Here is a 5732-nt window from a genome sequence, read left to right as displayed (position 1 = left end):
CCACTTTCATGAATTGAATTTTTGTGCAGTTAATTAACTTTTAGGGCACCTAATCGTTCTATTAAGTTAATAATTGGTAACAAGCAATAAGTTTTCTTATTGTAAAACATATATCACATGTTTTCACACTTCTGAGCGTATGAGAAGAAATGAACATTGTTGGGAAGCTTGTATAAAACTTAATGCAGTTTTTCAATACAATCTAAGAGCGTGTTTAGGTTGAATTAGTAAAGCTAGGTCTAGTCAAAGAGCGTGTTTTGGTTAGATAATTTGGCAAGCGAGAGGTGTTAGAGCGTGTTAATATCTTTCAGTACCAACTTAGAATAGCAATCTTGAATTACATCAAGTCATAATCAAGTTGAACAACAACATTGAGAACTAGAATTGGAAGCACTTTTACAACTTGTTTACAAATCTATTTCATTTTTTGCATGTTTCAAAGTTGATTGTTATTTTCATTATTTGACCTTTGCAAACAAACCCCCCTTTGTGACCAAAGTACCTTATGCAAAGAGGTATAGACTTTTATCCCGTGTCTCTGTGGTTCGACCCTGCTTGTCTTGTACTACCTTTTTAGTGCATTAAAGCAATGTATTTGGAGTCTGTTGTACCCCTATTATTTGTTGGGTTTGACACGCCTAACAAGTGTTCAAGGTTATTTAGCATGCCCTACTTGTAACGCAGACACATCTTCCATTCATGTCACTAACAAGATGTCTTATGTTGGTCATAGACGATTCTTGCATATGAACCATAAGTGGAGGCAAATTTTATTGTTTAATGGTCAACCTGAGAGAAGGCCACATCCAAGACGATTCAACAATACAACTATATTAAAGCAATTGGCTTGTCTCCCTGATCGTATTCCAGGGAAACATCCTGAGCACGAGGGTGCAACAAGAAAGCGCAATTATGAAACAAGAAAAAAAGAGTTGATTTGGACGAAACATAGTATCTTTTTTGAGCTTGAGTATTGGTCTTCCCTCGAGCTAAAACACAATATAGATTTTATGCATGTGGAGAAAAATATGGATGAGAGTTTTGTAAATACTGTATTGATGAATGAAAAAACCAAAGACAAAAAAGAAGCAAGAGAAGACTCGAAAAATATGGGCATTCGGCCAGATCAATGGCCAAAAGGGAAAGTCAACAAGAGGAAAAAAGTCAACAATAAGAAGGAAGACAACAAGAAGAAAATAATACTACCACATGCTGATTACTTGTAACATCCCATTTAAAATAGGGTAATTAAAATAATAAACCCGAGATCCCGAGAAATAATAATTGTTATTATTTTATATTATTATAGCCCAAAACCAAATAACAATTAGCTGGGAGTTGGTTTCGGGAAACCAAATGACAAGATTTTGAATCTCCAGGGATTAAAGTGTAATTGTGGGACTTAATTTGTAAAGATTTTCATAATTCAAGGGGTGTTTGGTATTATTTGGACTTAATATGTAAGGATTTGTGGAAGCGGGGACTAAAGAGTAAATTCTGGACCTTATATGAGAAGATTTTGTTGAGGAGGGACTGATTGGTATGTTTTGGACCTGATTTGTAAGGGTTTTCTGCAGGAGGGGTTAAAAAGGTAAATATTAGGGCCATTTTTGAAAGGAAATAAAGAAGGAAGGGTCATTGTTGTTATTATGGGCTGGAGTTTAGGAGTCGGGTATATAACCCATCGCAACCCTCTCTCAAACCCTAACCCTAAAAAAATATGAGTAGCCGTCACCCTCCATCCTTGTGCCTCCCTCTTCTAGCCGCCGCACTGCCCCTTATGCCACCCTCTCGCCACCATCATCAGGGAGATCGGAAACCACCGTAACCACCGGGTACCGCCACAGCGTGGCAGTCAGACGTCTTGGGCCACGAGGGCTGCTGACCGCCGATGATAGCGACCACCAGAACCGCCGCTCTTCCTCCTCTCTTTCTCCAGCCGCCTTGTCAAGATCGGTCGCCGCCTTTAGCGCCGCTGCTGTCGAGTCGTACTCCGGTGGAGGCGCAGCTTCCCTTTCCCGCTGTAGCGACCTTCTTCTACGTTTTATGCCGCTGCCACCGTGCTGTTTCAAGCGACCAGTGAGACTGTGAAACGCAAAGACAAACGTCGGATGCCACCATATAGGGTGGTTGTGTTCGCATCTAGCATGTCGGGGGTGTGTTGCTGTCGTTTTTCCGTGTTGACCACCACCGCTCCAAGCGGTTGAAGGGTTGTCGCCGCTTGCTGCCTTGTTTCCGTCGCCACCAGCCACCATGGAAGGTGGTTGTGTGTAGGTGTTTACTAGTGTATGTGGTTATATTAGTATATGTGTGTGTGTGTGTGTGTGTTTAGGATGGTGTTGTAATTGTAATCATGCCGGATTAATCAATAGAAAACTTGTAACCACCACCGTGAGGTGGTGGCTGCCGCCACCAGCCGCCGGGTCGGGTGGCGGTGTGCTTGCCTCGTTGAGTTTGATTCGTTTGGGGTGCTTGAAACCCTAATGGGGCCAATGAAGCCTAATGGGCTTAGTGAAAACCCTAATGGACTTAATGATATTCTAGTGGGCCTAATAGGCCCAATAAAGCCCTAATTGACCTAAAAGCCCAACAAATTGATAAATGGGCTAGTATTTGGGTTGGAAACCCTAATTAGGGTTCGGAAGACCCTAATGCCAATAAAACCCTAATTTGGGGAATTAATCGGGACACACGGGAATTATTTAATAACTTGAAATATTAAATAATAATTATTGGCAAATTAACCTACGACAATATTGGACTTAATGGATTAAGTCCTTAGTTGATTAAGTCCTTAATGGGTTAAGTAGGAAACTTAACCCTAATCATCATTTTATGTGAAACCCTAAGTTCACTTGGGCCTTAAGTTGGGCCTTTCTATTGGGCTTTAATGATTGGGATAATAATGGGCCATCCAAGAACAAGCAAATGGGCTAAAATAATTTAATGGGCCTAGGGTAAGTCCCATGTAAGGGGTTTGGGCCCAATTTGGAAAATTGGGCCATAGTTTGGACCTTAATGACCATATGGTGTTGGGCCTAGAATAAGACCATGAATAGGCTTGGGCCCAATTTGGAAAATTGGGCCATATGTTGGGCTTTGGCCCATGATTTGACTTTTGGGCTTTTGTAGTGTGAGTTGGACCTTGGGCTTGGAACCCAATTATTAATTGGGTATTGGTTGATGTTGACAGTTCGGAAATCTGTCAACCAGCAGCGGGAGCTTTACCTACGGGACTTCAGCAGTGCCAGGTGAGTTATCCTCACTATACTAAGGGGTCTAAGGCACCAAGGCCGACCCATTGGATATGTTATCCTAGCATTTGTTATGTTGAGTATGAGTTAGTGTTGCATGCTAGTGGTTATGCCAGTTAGGTAAATCTTTAGGACTACCTGTGTTGTTATATGAATATATGCATGCTCAGTAGTTATGTTATATGTTGATATGTTATGTGGGATGGGTTGAGGTGATACTGCTTCGTGCGGTAACCAACAAACCCGGGAGCATTCCAGATACAGGCTAAGGGAGACTTGTACTATGGGCTCGATGGCAATCCAGATGTGAGTTGTGGGCCCGCAAGGCAATCCAGACTCACACTGTGGGCCCAGTGGAAATCTAGTAGGTGGAGCATTTCAGGTACGAGCTGAGGGAGACTCGTACTGTGGGCTCGATGGCAATCCAGATGTGAGTTGTGGGCCCGGTAGGCAATCCAGACTCACACTGTGGGCCCAGGGGTAATCCAGTCTGTAAAGCTGTGGACCCATTACATGCTGTTCAGTTTGTTATGTTATGATATTGCTGACATGGTTATGTGGACTGTATGTGTATCGGTATTTTGGGGGTAACTCACTAAGCTTTCGGGCTTACAGTTTTAGTTTATTGTTTCAGGTACATCAGGGGATCGTGGCAAGGCAAAGGCGTGATCGTACAACTCCTCACTTTTTATGACTTTGTTTCTGGGATACTCTGACATGATACATTTTGAAAACAAGTTTGTAATAGTTAATGGATTTGAAATGTTTTTAAAAGTTTAAATTGGCTTGAATTTTTCGGGTGTTACATTACTCTTTTAAACCAATTGATCGACAACGATTTTGTCAATTCATTAAAGGAGTGAGGCTACCTGATGGTTTTGGATCGAACTTTAATAAGAATGTGAATGATACTGCATCAAATTTGGTTGGGCTAAAGTCTCACGGTCATCACATCCTCATGCAACGATTGCTGCCTATAAGGGTTCAAGCATTTCTCCCAGAAAATGTTTCAACAACAATCATTGACATGTGTACATTCTTCAAAAAAAATTGTGCACGGTCATTAGATGCTAACGACATGACAAATGCCAGAAAAGAAATGGTGAAGATTTTATGCAATCTTGAGTTGATATATCCTCCAGCATTTTTTGACATTGTGATTTATCTAATTCTTCATTTACCTGGAGAAGCCATTCTTGGAGGGCGTGTACACATGAGATGGATGTATCCTTTTGAAAGATACATGAAAAAACTTAAAAATTATGTCAGAAACAAAGCCAAGCCAGTAGGCTCAATAGTAGAGGGTTATGTTGCAAACGAAGCTTTGACATTCTGCTATATGTATCTTGAGGGTATGCAAACCAAATTTAATCGTGTTGATAGAAATGAGAATCCTGGCCTTCCAAAAAGGCAATTTACTGTGTTCTAATCACAATGTTGACCGATGTCCACTAAGAAGCTCCCCGAACTTTGTAAAGAAGCCAAAAAGTCATTGCATTGGTTTGTACTAAACAACTGTGATGAGGATGAGCTGAAAGGCTACATATCGTAAGTTTTGTGATCTATTAACTACTTTTTCGATGGTGTTATCATATCTTCAAACTATTCTAATTGTTTTGTCTCACATCCAGCGAATTCAAATCAGAATCACCTGAAAGTGATTTGAAAACAGAATTTCCTCCATGGTTCAAAAGAAAGGTAAATACCTTATATTCTAATTTATAATATAAAACTAATTTATATTATTACTTAAATGTAAAATATTATATTTCCTTATAGATTTATCGCCTCAAAAGAGAATCGCCTTCGGACTGTACTAACGAATTAAAGGCGTTGGCACATGGTCCGTTAGATGCAACTTCTTACACTTGTTGCATAGTAAATGGTGTTCGATTTGTTGTGCTTAGCCGTGATCTCCAACGTACTACTCAAAATAGTGGCATTCTTACATTAGGAGTAGACGGTACACCATTCTACGGTCAACTGGAAGACATCATAGAGTTGCACTATTTACATGGTTATTCAGTTGTACTCTTTCGTGGTAAATGGTTCAATGCGTCATTAGGTAATGGACGTTTAATTAGTAAAAAGAATATGGTTGTTATCGATACCAGTCATGAATGGTATGTCGGTAAAACATGGTATGACGATCAACAATACATCTTAGCCACTCAAGCTAAACAGGTGTTTTATCTCCAAGATCCTACTCGAAACAATAACTGGAGAGTTGTGGAAGATGTTCATCATCGAAAACTTTGGGATCATCCAAGTATCGGTGTTAATGAGATAGATGTGGTGAATGACACTCGATCAAATGATTTTCCTTTGGCTGTCGATTTAGCTGATGATGATGATGATGACGATACATACGTCGTTGACGGTGATGATATGTACTTTTTAGATAATGATGACGATGGTGAATCAAGTGTGGCTCCTACTATAAACGATAACAGTTTCTTTAATGATGACGATGATGGT

Source organism: Lactuca virosa, chromosome 9, assembly GCF_052849685.1.
Source record: "Lactuca virosa cultivar CGN04683 chromosome 9, Lactuca_virosa_CGN04683_v6, whole genome shotgun sequence".
In the NCBI taxonomy this organism is placed as follows: domain Eukaryota; kingdom Viridiplantae; phylum Streptophyta; class Magnoliopsida; order Asterales; family Asteraceae; genus Lactuca; species Lactuca virosa.
This window is presented reverse-complemented; position numbering follows the sequence as displayed.